The sequence below is a fragment of the Pseudopipra pipra genome, chromosome 1, assembly GCF_036250125.1.
Source record: "Pseudopipra pipra isolate bDixPip1 chromosome 1, bDixPip1.hap1, whole genome shotgun sequence".
Classification (NCBI taxonomy): domain Eukaryota; kingdom Metazoa; phylum Chordata; class Aves; order Passeriformes; family Pipridae; genus Pseudopipra; species Pseudopipra pipra.
Window position 1 is genome coordinate 55,836,204 of NC_087549.1, and position 17,085 is coordinate 55,853,288.

At 35.9% G+C, this 17,085-nt stretch overlaps 1 long non-coding RNA gene across 1 annotated transcript; it reads left to right on the forward strand.

Annotated features, from left to right (window-relative positions):
• The first annotated feature begins 297 nt into the window (after nt 1–297).
• Nucleotides 298–9,433, forward strand: LOC135417544 (uncharacterized). The gene is made up of 2 exons (XR_010432097.1): nt 298–557; nt 8,832–9,433. It is a non-coding gene; the product is annotated as an uncharacterized LOC135417544 (long non-coding RNA).
• Nucleotides 9,434–17,085: the final 7,652 nt, after the last annotated feature.

A 17,085-nucleotide genomic window follows, 5' to 3' on the forward strand; every position in this document is an offset into this window, starting at 1 on the left:
ATATGTTTTTTTTGTGTTTCAAATGTACTAATTAAGTCCTATGAGTTTTTTCCTACCTTAAAGCTTTATGAATTCTGTTAAGTGCTTAACTAAAATTTGGAGATAAACCTTCTCTATGTATTTTTAAAGTTAAATATAATGCATAAGATTTATACAATTTGGTGTCCATTCTAACTGTACTATCAACACTGATCAATGTTACTTTGAAGAAAGACACCCCTTCTTCATCCAGGCTACGAATTCATATAAATGATATAGAGTTTTCTGTCAAAAAGATTTGGAGATTTGCACTGGGTTTCTGTGGCTGGGTTTTGGTAGCAGGGAGGGCTGCAGGGGTGGCTTCTGTTAGAAGCTGTTAGAAGCTCCCCCTGTCCCGTGGAGCCAATGCCAGCCGGCTCCAGGGCAGAATTCCTGCTGCTGGCCAAGGCCAAGCCGATCATGAGTAATAGTAACACCTCTGTGATAACATATTTAAGAACAGAAAGTTGTGGCGCAAGAAGAATTCCAGTCAGGGAAGAGCGGAGTGAGAACGTGGGAACAACAAAATGGACACCAAGGTCAGTGCAGAAGGAGGGGCAGGAGGTGCTCCAGGTGCTGGAGCTGAGGTCCCTGCAGCCCGTGGTGCAGCCCATGGTGGAGCAGCTGTGCCCCTGCAGCACATGGAGGACCATCGGGGTGTAGAGACCCATCTGCAGCCCATGGAGAAACCCATGCTGAAGCAGATGGATACATGAAGGGGGCTGTGTCCCCATGGGAGGCCCAGGAGGGAGCAGGGTCCTGCTGGGGACCTGCGGCCCATGGAGAGGGAAGCCCACACTGGAGTAGGTTTTTCCCGGGTAGAACTTGTGGCCCCTGTGGGGGACCCACGTCAGTACAGCTCATTCATGAAGGACTGCACCCCATGGAGAAGTGACCCACGGGACAGCAGTTTGGGAAGAACTGCTGCCCAAGGGATGGACTCACACTGGAGAGGTCCATCAAGGACTGTCTCCCGTGGGAGGGACCCCATGGGAGCAGGGGAAGAACTCCTCTCTCTGAGCAGCCGCAGAAACAACAACTCACTGTAACCCCCATTCCCCATCCCCCTCCACTGGGGGGAAGGAGGGAGAACATGGGAGGAAGGAGTGGGGGGGAAGGTGTTTTTAAGATTGTGTTCTTTCTCACTGTTTGGCTCTAATCTTGTTAGTAATAAATTTAAGTATTATCCCCACTTTGAGTCTTGTTTTGCCCCTGAAGGTAATCAGTCTGTGATCTCTCCCAACTCTTATCTCTACTCATGAATTCTTAGCTTTTCTGATTTTTTCTCTCCTCTGTCCAAATGCAGAGGGGGAGTGAGAGAGCGGCTTTAGTGGGTACCTGGTATCTGGCCAGGGTCAACCCACTACAAAATTGAAATGATTTAAAAAGGAAAATTCTTGTTTATGTTTGTAAAGCCTTGTTATTTCCCGTAATTAATACTCTGATCTGGCTGAGGAGTTACTGTCCAAATATTGATCTATGCATCCATTCACATGCTTTCAGTAAATGTTTTAGGAAAATACTAAGCAATTAATTTGGCTTCTTCTCTACCTTATTCTATCTCTTTCAACTCCACATTGTTAGACCCCCAGAACTGTGCGAAATCCCCAGCAATTATGTATTATTTAATTCAAAAAGATATAGCAAATCTGTCTTTTCTTCTACTAAAAAGTAAACTCACAAGAAGGGTAGAATTCTTCTGTAATTTAGCTGCTGCACTTATATTTGCTGAGTACCTGACATTGCCTGAAATTCTCCAAGTTCTTCAGCTGAAGGGCAGTCATACTAAGTTGTCTGCAGTAATCTCCCACCTTTCTGCAATCATATAATTTTCTTCTGAATACTTTCAGTGTTCAAAATTGACTATTGATTCATGCTAAGGTGAACAGCACAGATACTTTTCATCTTGTCTTTTCTGAATACTGGAACCAGCATTCATTATCACCACTTGAAAGGGGAGCAGAACCCACTGTGCCTGCCTTCAACAAAATGTACTTCTTGATTGCACTCTATGTGTTTTCATGCCTGACATAGTTCTCAGGTCAAGTCATGCTGGTTAAAGTTATACAATCCTTAATATCCTTAGCCATGGAACTTTTCTCTGTGTATTCTGCATCAGCAAGTGCAGAATTTCTACAACTGGAGTTCTCCAAGGCATTTTAGCTTTACAAAATCTGATTTCTGTTGAATTCCAATAAGGTCTCAACACTTAACTTTCTTTTTCCTTGAAAAATCTCATCGTAAATACCCTCCTTTTTAAAAAACAGTGCATCAATTATACTTTCAAGTCCTACATGATGTCTGGGTGGGGAAAAAAAAGGCATTTACTTCGATGGATTCTGTTGGGAATGATACTCTGGTTGTAATAGTGAATATTAGATATCAGATATTTCACAGGAAGATGTACTAGAGCCTGGAGAGAGCAGTTATGGAATAACTTACTCAGAGGAAACATTCCTAACTTTTCTCCACCAGCTAGCAGTTGTCTTGTCTGAAATGAAAAATTGTTCTCAAAATCTGAAAGAAAAGCAATATTTTTCTGATAAAATTCTTGGCTTGTCTTTTTTTCTTTTTTTCTTTTTTTTTTTTTTTTTTAATCTATGTATATCCCTACCTTCTGAGCAATTTCCCACTCCTGGTCTCAGTGGTGTTATGTGGCAATTAGTGAATTAAATCACTTTGTCCTAGGCAGAACCATCATCGCCAGAGCAACAAAGTACATTAATGAACACATTTTGACAAGATACACAGAAGACCTCTGTGACATAGAGAAGTAGAATGTCTTTTTTTGACATAGGACTGGGGTACACAGATCCTCACTGGTCTGGCGGAAATTAATGGAAATTATATACCTAAGCACCTTTGAGGATCTGCAACAAAGAGAGTAAATGACTTGCTCAAGGTCATTGCTCAAGGAGTTTTCCAGTGAAAAAGGATTTCCTGAAATCCACAAGTCTTTTGACTTTATCTCTAGGCTATGTAGTCCTTTAGTTTTTGGAGTAAGGCAGGTGGAATTAACAGAATGCTTTGGGTAATATCCTACTGAAAACTACTGAAAAAATATCATGGTTTTTTATGCCATTCCTTTATTTAAGGACAATGAAGATAGAATTCAAAAAACTATGCAGCTGTTACACCAAATTCTTTATCCTAGCATTACCTTTTTTTGTCTGTATGTCAGTCAGGATCTGCAAAGGAAAAATAAGGAAAAAGCCATGTCAAATCAAGCTGAACATTCAAGGTGGAGAAATGGTTCAGAACTAAGATCTAGAGCCCTTAAAACAACATCTCATAAATGTGAATACAATACAAACATGCATCAGCTGTAATATGTACTATATCTGTATGGAATTTAGGTATTGTAAGAAATTCACTAGAGTTTTTCTTTCAAGCAGTCAGGGGACACAGGAGGACAAACCATTCACTCTTGAAAAAGTGAAGCATTTCAGACGTCATTTTTCAAGAAGGCTAAAGTTAGGCACTGATAGTATACTGAAATTCAGTGGAAACTGGATTTCTCCTTTTTTAAGAAGGTGTCTTTTTAAAAGCTCAGTTGCAAAACGCTACTCTGGAGGCTTGAACAGGGCCTGCATGACAGGTGAAGAGTATGGAAGTGGAGCCTGTGCAGAGGTATTCCTTGCAACAAATAAATTGTTCCTCCCTTTTTATTCACCCCTTCCTATTTCCTTATTTCCTTTATCACTCTACCCCATAGCTACTATCAACATTCATGGATTTGATCTCCCCAAGCCTCAATAAAATCTGTTGTTATTTTTATCCTTGGGATGCTTAGCTGGAAACTGAGATCCTGAGGGACTGTGTACCACATTAGTCTTGGATTGTGAGCTGAACCATAAATAACACCTGCATCCACATCCTGACTCCCCATTTTTGTGCCTTAACATCAGTAAAATCTTTGCTTTCTAGAGTTACTTCTAAATTATTTGATTTCTTGTGCTCAAAGGAAGTCTTGATTTATAGATGTGCTTTCTGGCATTCTGTAGCAAGAAAAGGAAAATCATCCAAATAATAGAGGATTGTTGACAGACTGGGTGTCTAAACTATCCAATTTAAACAGAAAAATCAGATATTAAACAGAGTAAGAGCAAACATACCCCCTATGAATCCCCAGGGACACAAGGTGAGTGCTAGAAGAATCTTACTTTTAGTAACATTTTTAAGGAATGTTGCATCTATATTCAGCCATAACATCTTTTACATAGTATGCTCTTTGAAGCTACTTTGCAATTATTTTAATAACTACCTTTTTTTTTTCCTGCCTGACTTGCTTCTTTATGAAGTATTAACCATTTTGATGGCCTGAATTCAAAAACAAAACAAGGAAAAATACAACCTTCTACAAGAGAGCTAAATATGATTGCATCATAGTACTTTTATGGAGCTTTGCACTCTGAGTCAAATATTGAATTTTTCTTAAATGCCTTTATCAACACTTACAAAAGATTTTATTTTGTCATGATAGGATTTTTAACAGTTTAGGTAAAAAAATAATAAATCCATATAATACCACACTCTTACAGAACTTTAGAAGATTGCAGAGCACTTTATAGAGGAGCTTAGTACTTATTTTAGAGCAAGGAAGCTAAGGTGGTGAGCAGCAAAAAGACACCAGAGCTAGGTATATAAAAAATAAATTATCTGGGAGTATTTGTGGGTTTTTAAATATTACTATTATCATGAGAGGTATGGTTATGTAAATAACTTGTAAAGTAATTTTTCAGGGTCATTACATATGCAAAAGGACTGTCACAACTGAAGCATAAATTAACTTTGTATTTAACTGAGTAGTATTATACTGTAATTACAGCTCAAATAATGGTTCTCAGAATCACTGTTTTGGTTGGACAAATGTTGGCAAATAAATGTTCAACTCTAAGTCAAAAAACTGACAATATAATTTTATACAATATGAGCTTATGATACTTTCTTATTTAAGAAAAAAATACTTTATAATTGCTAAACTATGTTTCAAATTAAATTGAAGCATGGAGAAGTAAATCAAGTGAAAGAATAACAAAAATCCTTCTCTTGTAGTAAATCACAGCTCTCTACACAGAATTTAGAGTTCATGTGTCTCTTTATGTGCTTACATGTCACCCAGTCCATTGAATAAGCAGTGCTACAGCAATTTCTCAGAAACTTTAGAAGTTGTTCCATCAGTCTAGCCCAAATAGTGAAAGTAACTTACTGAAAGGGCACTGGACTTCCTCAGCTGTATCCCTAATCTTCATATAGAATCATAGAATCATAGAATCATAGAATCGATTGGGTTGGAAAAGACCTCCGAGATCATCGAGTCCAACCCTTGGTCCAAATCCAGTCCATTTACTAGATCATGGCACTCAGTGCCACGTCCAATCTGCGTTTAAAAATCTCCAGGGATGGTGAATCCACCACCTCTCTGGGCAGCCCATTCCAATGCCTGATCACTCTCTCTGTAAAGAATTTTCTCCTGATATCCAACTTAAATTTCCCCTGGCAGAGCTTAAGCCCGTGCCCCCTTGTCTATCATCATTCCTCATACAGCTCAACTGTGACATCCCTGAGAACAGTTCTTTGTTAGATACAGACTTTCTAGAATTTCTTGATGTGATAGTATTTCTTTTTCAATGGTGGTGCTATGACAATCTACCACAGAGCTGTTCCTAATTAATAAATGTTCCTTACCATTAAAAAACAAACAGGAAAAGAATTGTGCAACATTTTTTTTGAAGGATTAAACCACCTACCTGAGAAGACAATCAGTAAATACCACTATATTCATAGATCACCTGAACCCTATGTTTTGTTCTCACGCTGGTGAAATCCATGGGATTTTCTCAGCTGGCATTTCTGAGCATTGGGTTTCCAAATTCTTTTTTCTTTTTGTAGGGCAGAGCCTTGTTATAACAAAAAACAAAATTCTGACATGAATAGATGTATAAGATATAGCAAAAGAGATAGCAAAAGTTATTATTTGAATATTTTTTCTTGTGAAATAGAATCTAGAGTGTTCTGCGTGAGATGTATGTTATGTCGAAATAATAGTAATAAAAAAAATAGCAAAAATGAAAATATAAGGGAAATCATTGTAAATGATTACATATTCCTAAGCATATTATTATAAAAAACCTACTGAGGAATGTCTGTTGTTAACATACTAACTGATGTCCTTTAAATAACCTTCTAGATAATGTAATTATGCAGATAATTTATCAAGAACTAAATTTCCTTTTGAAAGAACATATTCATATTTTAACCTCAGTAATTGCTAAAAGAATCTACTTCTCTTGCTAGACAAAAACATCTGAATTGTATAAGTGATAGCATATTATATTACTGATATTATTACTGAATAATTTCAGTGTAAATATTACTATTCAATAATACCAGTCATGGTTTATCATGGTTTTTCACGTTGACTAAAAATAATTATTTGTAGTTTTCATACTCTCTGATTTTGAAGTCAGCAAACAGTTGCACTTTATCTCCTTTTCCAGTTACAACTGTATGTTTTTCCAGGTTTAGTAGCAATCCAATGTTAATATGCAAGGTTCACACAGAAGTATTGTTAAGTTGTAAATGCTTGCTTCGTTGCCCCGTTCTCGGGTCCTTGTCTCAAAATCTAAACCTGAGCACCAGCTGCAGCTTCGGAGATTGAGGGAAGGAGTTGAGGTGGTTTGCCTACTCCCCAGCCAGGCACTTGTGTTAATTTGGAAATAATCAGATCAAAATTGACTGCCTTCCTGAGGAACTCCTGCTGGGTTTTCATCTTTGTGGGCCTATAATTGAAAACAAACCTACTCCATGAAAGATTTATTTCTCATCTGGAAGATAAAAAAATATGTGCATTACCTGAATTATTTCTGATCTGTGTTTCCTATTGACCACTACTGGAAATTTTCAAGCCCTTGATCCACTCCTGTTCAGACCAGTCTGTATGCTGGATGTTCCTAGTACCAACCACAGTAAAGTCTTCGTCTGGTTAACAGTGAATTTTTCTCATAAATCGGCATATTCTGTGATTTGTCACCAGTCTTAGGACAACATTGGTTTACTACTAAGATTCCATTATTCTAGCAGCAGGGCATGAATCCTGGGCCCAGAGATATCAGAGAAAGGAGGACTGGATAGAAATTATATAAAATAATACCCATATTTGCATGGATAGTAATTGATAGATCAGTAATCCCTCTCTTTAATGCTCTCATTCAGTATTTTTGGTAGAATAGAAAACTAAGTCCTTTCCCTGAAGTCATGGAGAAACAGTTATCTATAACCAGCTTTATTTCTGAAGGTCAAGGTTGCTCTTTCCGAACCAAGGGATTTGAACACTTCTCAGGACTGATAGTTTCCTTCCATCTACCCTTCAGAGGATGGATATGGGAAAAATTCAGTCTTGAAAAGCTTAATGAAAAAGGAAGTGGAGTTAAGAGTACAGGCACAAGTCCTGTAGAAAATGCTGATGTTTGTCAGATGTTATTCAGTGAGTGATTTAACAGCTCTTAAATGCAAAGTCAGAATACTTAAATTCTTTAAAAATCACATGCTTATTTATGGCTCTTTTCATTACCATAATAGAAGCATTTACCAGTTGGAAAGAGTGTAAAAATTTAAGAACAAAAAATTACTCTAACATAAATGAAAACAAACCTACAGAGCCTTTTGGGAGAAACAAGGGGGAATAAATACCTTGAAACTGGTTATTTATTTTATTTAAAATTATTTTGTTCTCTGTTGTTGAGACTTTTTTTAAGAGTGACACTTAAAGTGGTAACCAAAACTAAAATAGATAAAATCATTATTTTATATTATTATTTTAAATCTAAAATATTATGAATAAATTATTTCATGATGATTAATTAATAACATAAAGTGGGGGTCTGGTAAAGAAAAGACATGAAGTATTAAAAAAATACAGGGGGATATACTGAAAGTTGAACTGAATATGGAGTTGAAACAAAGAACTCAGTTAAGCTGTATGTACAGAAATCTAGGAATCACTCATATCTATAAATATAAGTAAAATTATTTATATATACATATAAATGTACATATTAAATATATTTTTTACACTGAGAAGAATCAAATTGCAGGAATCCTTCTTAAACAGTTTTTAATAAATTTGCATTAATCCATGTAACAGGAATATCAAACAATATTGAAAGTGGAGAAACAAATTTCTTCAACCTCAGAAAAAAAACAAATTGTCAATATATTTTCATCATGCTTTCTTTGATTTTATATGGTTTTAAATGTATGTTTACAGAGCTTTCTGAGGTTTTGCAGTAGATTTCTATGAGAGAGTGGAATTACTAATTCTGATCTTGGCCACTATTTTGTTACTGCACTTCACAGAGTATGCATAAAGGATCATAAATATTTTGACTATATATAGGAAAAAATAGTTATTCTCTGGCCAATACAAAGAACATCTGTAAAGGGTAGTCAAGTTCAGAAATGGCTATTTTTCATGAAATTTAAAAAAATGCAAAAATATATCATTTTCAATCCATTTAAAGAATGCGGATAACATCAAACTAAAAAAAAAAATTTAAAAACTTTTATCAATATTCGTGCTAAGAGAAAAGTAGAAAAATTGTTTCATAACATGACTAGCTTAATATAAAATTAAAAACTAATTTAAATCATATGAGCAAAACATTGTGACATATCCAAATGATTTACTTCTCTTTAAATAGTTGAAAACTCTATACTGAATCAGTCTCTTAAGCTATTTTTGACTGACACAATTACATTAAAATCTCAAGTGCGATAGCTTTCAAATTTTCATTACAAATTGAACTTTACAGATCAAGACAACCCTGACAGTAAGATAGGATGGGAGGATACCACCTGGCTCAGCGTGTGGAACTGATATACCATAAAACGCAAATTTGTGAAAAGGAAGATCTGACGTACTCGTAAACAAGTTTACAGAGAGCATCATAGCCCTGGAGAAAATAGAGGTTTTGTGGCCATCGAATAGCATAAAAGCTACATGAGACAGTTTTTGTGATCAACATAGAAGTTTTCTAAGCTGTCAGTGCACTGAATAAATGCTCCAGTGACTCTCCCTTGAGGAATCTGTTCCCAGCAGAGCCCAGCATCTCAGATTTCTCCTTCACATCCTTGATGCATACTAAGAAGCTATGGCTGACATCTGCTCTCACTGTGATCTGGCTAACTTCTTCCTCTAACTAACAATATGCATTCTCAACTTCCAAAATGCTCCTTCCAGTGGAGCAAAGAAGAATTTAAATGCCTTTTGGGAGACTCTCAGGATAGACACATAGGGCACTGCCATGCATGTATCTGACATATTTTAAGAAACACTTAAGCTACATATTTTTGTAATAGAAGGCACAGTTTAAGAAATAAGATACTGAATAAAGATAGAGAAATAGTGCAAAAAGCACCTTATGAGTTGATCTGTCTCTAGTACAACTTCAAGTTAAAAACTTGAGGTGAAGGTTCAAGGCAACACCCAAAGACAATTCAAACTGTTATTTAAAGCTAGTGTCAATCCTTCAATGCACAAAGTTTTGCCATCCCAAGTGGATGCTGGCTTTCATCATCACCATTCTGTGGAGTAAGTTTGTATGTAGGCTTTCCTGTTCCCGTCAGGTTTAATGATTCAGATAATTGATTCCTGTATCTTATGTACATAATTTCTCATGTGAGAGAGTTTCAGATGTTGTTGAGTAGAGCTCTACGTATGTGCAATGCCACTCCTATGGATAATGGAAAGGAGCAAAGGGATTCAGCAACATACTTAGCTTGTTCAAAGCACACATATTTACACAATGCAAATACATTGCTTTGTGACAAATGGATGAGCAAGAGCAATACCTCCTCTTATACATGAACATGGACACAAACATCTCTTTTTTGATATAGAGGTTCATTACACGTATTTTCCCAATCAAGAATAAAACAGCGAGGTTCAGCGACAGCTCTTAACAGAGAATAGACAGGCTACAAACTTGCTAACTGGAGACAGAAATGTGTTTGTATCATAAACGTAATTTCCTGGATTAGGGAAGGATGACCTTCACAAAGATTTAAAGGGACATACAGCATATTTATCTAGCCTGACACCCAAAAGTATTGGCTTCAACAGATGATGACTGGTTCACATCTAAATAAATTTAAAACAAACAAACAAACAGAAAAGAAAACACCTTTATCAAAGTTCAGATTCTGTAGAAATTGGCTTTTTGAAGACATTAGAAAATTGCATGTTGATTTTGAAATTAATGAAAATGCAAAGGAAAGTATCATAATCATGAATATGTTCAATCAGCCAAGTTTTGGATGATCCCTGTGATAGTCACTGAAGAAAATTAATTGCTTCTGGAGGACGACCTATGCTCCATGAGGAGTGCTGCATGTTCATCAAGTCTTATAATAAATGTGTCTATCATTGAAGTTTGATAGAGTTGAAGGAATGAGTGATTATTCCCTCTAATCACTTGGGAGCTTCCACAAGGTCAATAGTTAAAGTGGAGGGAGATATGTCACTGGGTAGCTATGGTGTTGGGTTTATTTACTGTTGATTGATCTTGCATTAAGTAATGGGACTTTGCTGAAAGTAATTAATCCTTATGGTTTAGTTAGTCTAAGTTTTATTAATTTATGTATTTATGAGTAAAAAAGCGTGTAGAACCTGCTAAGCCCATCCCTGAGTATCTATTTTGGAGTTCCTGTTTGAATAACTGAGGATGCTTCACTGTTCTCAAGGGCACAATCAAATTGTCAAAATTTGTGGGAGTATTGCATTATGTTCTTTGTGAATTGATCCTTCCTGTAGTCTGGTTATGTTATATCTCTGAGTTTCCCAATATCTGATTTATTTGTGTGCCACAGTAGTGAATCAAGAATGTGAGCCATAACACATTTGTTTAAACAAGCATATATATAAATGTCATTTCCATTGGCTTGTAGAGATTTATCAACATATGTGTTCATACATGTGTGCTGAGCTGAAAATACATGTCAAATAAAACTTTTTTCATAATTCTCTATTTATTCACTGAATGCTACAGAAATTGGCTAATACTTTCTTTCCTTGTTTCCTACAGTGTGCATCCTCATTTGTATGTAGATGCTGCTGCTTAATTAGTTTACAGATTAGTGATCCGAGTATCTGTGATGTGCAGGTAATATTTATAATTAGTGGCTAATTTGAAATTAATATTTATTTTGCTGTCCACATATCATCGAATTAAGTCAGAATTAACTGACCTATTTCTAATTTATTCTAGAGATTTTTATTGTCATTTTTTACCTTTTAAAGAGATAGTCTTAGATTGTTTGTGGGAATATTCTATTGTGTATTCCAGTTGTTTGACAGCTAGTACAGACACACTTGTTAGAGAGATGGTGTGAAAGATTGAATCCTTTAGATTCAGAACAGTGTTCAGGAACTCAATGTTATCTTTTGGCATGCTTTCATATAAATAAAGAAATGTATAATATCTACATGGATATTTCTACATTTTAAACTTGGGGAAGGGGGAATTAATGAGTACTTACTATTTACATAAAGTCTGTAGTGTTCTAGATTTCTTTTTAAATTCAAATTGTAGATATAAACTACAATAAAGAGGTTATTTTCCTTGTTAATGTCATAAAACTAAAGGTCTTTCACATGCAGAGATCTCAAATATGACATATTAAAAAAATAAATAGATGAATACTTACAGAAATGCTTTATAACTTTGGACTAGATCTTGATTTATTTTCTAATTAAAGCAGATTACTTTACTCTTAGTTTTATTTCCAAGAATGAATAATATTTATCCTTACTTTTTACAGGAATAGCTGATAGATAACTCTTACTAGATGACCATTATATGGTTTTATTCTAGTCAATTACAGCACCATTAAAGAATAACACTGCTGTGCATGTCTAAAGTACTTCATTCTGCACCAAGGACTGGCTCAATTATGTGCACAGAATGAACAGGTTTTTGAATAGGTGAATTAAATTTCTGAAGGAATTGACAGTGCTCAGCAATTATGATTTTTTTCCTTTATTTTTTCACCTCTTTTGTCTTGCACCTCTTGGGTTTTATAACAGGTAGTTATCAAACCCTTAATTCTTGTTTCTTTCTGAAATTGTAAGTAACAGAAAGTACAAACTTAGTTTCCCTATGGCTTGGTAACTTATAACAGCAGTAGAATTTCTGCATTCTGTATGTTGGACACAAATTGAACTTTAGAATCTTTTCATACTATGAATAGTGAAGTTTGCTGTGAAATTTAGTGTAAAAAATGCAATTTGAATGATAACATACTGGACCTAAAAGACATGAGAAATCACTGAGAGAGATCTGAGCACTCCCCTTAAATTCACCTTCTAATCCAGTCTCTGATTCATTATGATCTAACTTTACTTAATATGTGGACAACTCTAATAAAGCCAGCTTTCTGCTTCAAAATATATTTTTATCTCACATATTCTGTACAGCTAAGCTCATACAAGCTTTCTGAAACACTTAATCATAGTTATAATCTTTTCCTAAATAGTCCTCAGTTTAAATCTGTTTAGTAAATTTACTTAATGTTAATGGGTAGGCTATATGTAAATGTCTAGAAAGAAAAGGTTTATAACTTATTAACAGAAAAAAATAATACATGTACAGATAGAGCCTCCCCCCTCACATAGAATGACATTTTAAAAATATATTATAAAAGAAGAAATAACAAATACAAATGTAGCAAATTTTCCAAGATTTGTCAAAACATCTGTGAAATAAGAGTATAAGTAATTGAATCATTTCCAAGCACACTGCGACTGACAGGTACTTAAAATTATTCTGATGTCATTTCACATATTTCTATGCTCAATTTGCTTAATTTTATGCTATATATAGCTTTATTAAAGATATTGACTTCAAATTGCTAGAAGTTTAAGAAGTAGACACGGGAGATACTCTAAATAATTTATCAAAAATCTAACACTCAGATGAAATTAAAGGTCTACCACACTTTTACCAAACTGCTTGCAAGTTATAGAAGATTGGCTTCACTTTCATGCTTTGACATACTTCCTCAACCTTATTTTCCTTTCTCGAAACTAACAACCAACTAAAACACACCAGTCTGGCTGATAAATACTGTCAAGATCACAGACACTAGCAGAATTTTCTTTATGGAAATACCCCCAACACAATAGCAATGGTAATAATTTTATGAGGAATGAGGAGATCATATTCAAAACATGCCTTTAAATTCCCTTCTCTGTGTTGACCAGCAACGGGACACAAGGGAATGGCCTGAAGTTGTGTCAGGGGAGGATTAGGTTGGAAATTAGAAAGAGGTTCTTAACCCAGAGGGTGGCTGGGTGCTGGAACAGGCTCCCCAGGGAAGTGGTCACAGCACCAAGCCTGACAGAGTTCAAGTATTTGGATGATACTTTTGGGCACATGGTGTGACTCTTGGGGATGGTCCTGTAGAGGGCTAAGGGTTGTATTGGATGATCCTTGTGAGTCTCCCCCAACCCTGCCTATTCTGTCATTCTATGATTCTGTGAAATACTGTAGTGTAAAAATGAACCCCTGAAGTCAAGATCTTTGTTGTTCATCTTCGTGTTTCCTGGCAGAAAGACAGGAAAATCAAGAACACAGCTGATGTTGAAAGCCAATCATACCTGGAAATAAATTTCCCAACTAACCTCCAGTATTTAATAATCTCAGGTTTTGGATGCTGTAGGTTTGGGGTTTTTTTTCCTTGGGTCAGCACACAGCAAATGGAGCTTACACTTCTAAAGCAGCAAACATAAACTTCTTACACTTATTTTCATTACTACCCCAGTAATGTACCTCCACAAGAGAATCATCAAAATATATGGATTTTATACATTGGTATCCCTTGTGGAAAATGAGTAAAAACCCCAAAAGATGTGATACACTAGAGTGTCTCACACAGGTAAACAGCAAAAGATAAAAGAGCCTGTTTGCCCAGGTTAGAGTACTTTTTTAGCAAACAACCATTCATCTTCCCTCCTTCCACTTCTATCCTCAGTGGAAAACTGCACAGTATGCTCAAAAGAAAAGCTTGAGGACTAGCATTCAGGCAGTGGGTAATAGAGGAGTAAGTAATTAGCTCTTTCTCCTATTCTTAGGCCCCAAGAGATTCTTTGACTAAGCAATATCGCAGGGTAAGCAACATATTTATTGCTTTAAACAATCTCAGCACAATTCAATGCAGAATATATACCTTAAGGTAAGATGGCTTTTTCAGCCTTAGGCAGACAACTTAGCATATATTTTCAATGAATTGATTTCAAGATGCAAAATGCATACCAGAAAAAGCAATCTTGCTAATTTTTATTGAGTAAAATCTTACTGAAGACAGAAAGCACTGCAATAAATAACCACAACCTTTGCTTGGCATAGCTATTGGTTATGTGAAGGCCAACACCTTCTCAATGGACTAAAGGCTACCTTTGTTCTAATTATTATTTCCTAGAAGAAATGTTAAATGTCTAAGGACTAAAGAAATAAATAGTTCCTGATAATCTAACATTTCAGTAATTATATAATCCTTCAACATCTTAAGTTTAATAACTGCTGAATTCAGAGAGATTTTTAAGACAATCTGTCTCTGTTCCTTTTCCTCCACAGAGAATGTTTAAGTAATAATGAAGGGATGTTGAGAGCTCTATATACATCTGTTTAGCTTTCATTTGAGTGGAGACACTCAGCAAGGGCACATCCGCAGCTCAGGATAGCGCTAAAGTTTGAGAATTGGCTGACACATCACTGTGAAACAGTTTGATCTTTGCTCTCTTTCTCAAAGTCATCAATCCTGACACAAATGGACACTGAGATGAGGCATTCAGGCAAGCATGGAAAATGGCACCTTTTCTCTGTCATAGCTGCTGAGAGGGCATAACTTTTGGTGGGCCTGAAGTCATATGTCATTCCACTGGGTACAGTCAAACTGCCCAGTGGAAGTACGAGTAGAGATGGGTTGGACATGTTCATCGATCACAGGAGACTCTACCTCCAAACATTATACTGCTTGGAAGCAATATGCCTACCTGGGTCTCTTCCAGCTTTTGAGCTAGAGGCTGCAAACTGCTACTTTATAGACATAATTAGATGAAGTTTAGTGCCACAGCCTGACATCCTTTGAAAAAATATAAAACTTATCTGAGGAAAGCAGTAGACGCTGTACTCTAGGGAGCATTCCTGCACTGCTGGGAAATCCAGCAGTGACTCCTATTTCCATAGCTCTCTGAAATCTTTCTGGTAGTGGTTCACCACAGCTATTAAATACATGCATAACTCCACATAATCCCCCATACCCTCACCCCCACCCCCCTGTTTTTTATGGGTATTGTCAGAGGAACAGATTTTCAGAGTAAGCTGTTATCAAAAGCATGTTTGGTTTTGATTCCTATGTCACGATTTTTGTGTTATTTTTCCATGAAAAACTATGTATTTCTTTAACATTATTTGTCAACTAAAGTAATTTTGGAAATCGATCTATTTGAAATCGTACTGATTTCAGTACACATATTTATAAGAGAGGACACATGACAGCATGGAAGAAAGAGCTCACAAACAATCATGTCTAGAAAGAAACCCCCTGTTTTCACAGATTAAAGCGACAAAGCAAACAAAATTTCTGTTAACGGAACTGTTAAGCATGCACTGTCTGTGAGGTTATGTCTATGTTTAAAAACAGCCACTTGTGTAGCTCTGAAACAGATAATACAATGCTGAGCATGACTTGCCAAGTGACCTCAAATATCTGAAACAAGAAGACAGTAAAGAAACAGTGTCAGAGTGCTACAGTGCAAGATGAACACTGAGAAGTAGAGAAAAGAATGAGTAACTGGAAAATGTCAGGTTGAAAGTCAGCTCTCTTGCAATCGATGTGATTCTCTGGGACCATAAATCAAAACTTCTTCCTAATAGAAGCATCATAGAAAAAAAAGGAGGAAAGCACTCAAATGAAAATTTCTGTGAGAAAGGAAGCAAGCAAACAAACAAACCCAACACCAGCAAAATCTCTTAGATTCGGGAGACATAATTTAGTAAAATCATCTCCTTCTGTTTATGAAAACTAGATCACATATCAAACAATTAATGAAAGTGGCAAAAAAAATCCATTATTGTACTTATATTTTTCCCATTTTGAGTGTAAATTATAGTTTTGTTATCTTTTTAAAAGCCCCATCAAATTTGATTACACATGAACTTATCTGTTACAGCTTCACTGGTTGTTTTTTGTCTCAGCAGCATTTGAGAAAGCTGAGAAATAAGTAGAGTAGATCAGCTGCTCCGTTAGAATGGCCTAGATCTTTTCTGTGTCCAAAATCTCAGTAACTTGTGAGAAGACTTGTTACTGTAAGACATAGATTGCCTGTACTATGAGAGACACTATTTGCAGTTTAATAGAAATCTTTAACTGAACCGAATTTGTAAATATATGCCTTTTTTGGTGTTGGACATCTCAAGGACTGGACAAAGGGTTAGCATAATTGTACTATTTTCTGCAATATTTTCCAGAATTTTATTATGGTGAAGAAGGACGTTGTCCTGGTTTTCAACTGGGCTTAAAACCATGACAGATGTGCATAAATTCCTGGAAGATTGTGGTACTTTCCCTGGACCAAAGTATTTAGTTTTACCTCATAACTGTAGTCATATCAAATATCTCTGTATATGGTCAATGATTATTCAATACTGCAGTTCTTTAGCATTACTACTTACAATGTGCTTGAGGCTAGTAATGAAATGCTTTCGTCCTTGTGGTATGTGTGACTGCAAATTTGGTGAAATAACAAGAGCTAAAAAATTATTCTGAAGGCAAAGAGGAATAAGAAAGAAAAGAAAGCATGGTAACCCCACAGGGAAAGAAAAGGTTAATGCTTCTGTTTACTTATTTTGTCTTTATTTCCTATTGAGATTTTGACTGGAATTGGTTAAATGAAGAAACACAGGAAAGATTAACAGGAAATATTATTAGCAGAAAGCTGAGAAGAGAGTAGAGGATTGTGGAAATCATCAGGCTACACAGGCAGAAAAAGCTTGTGCATAGGATTTT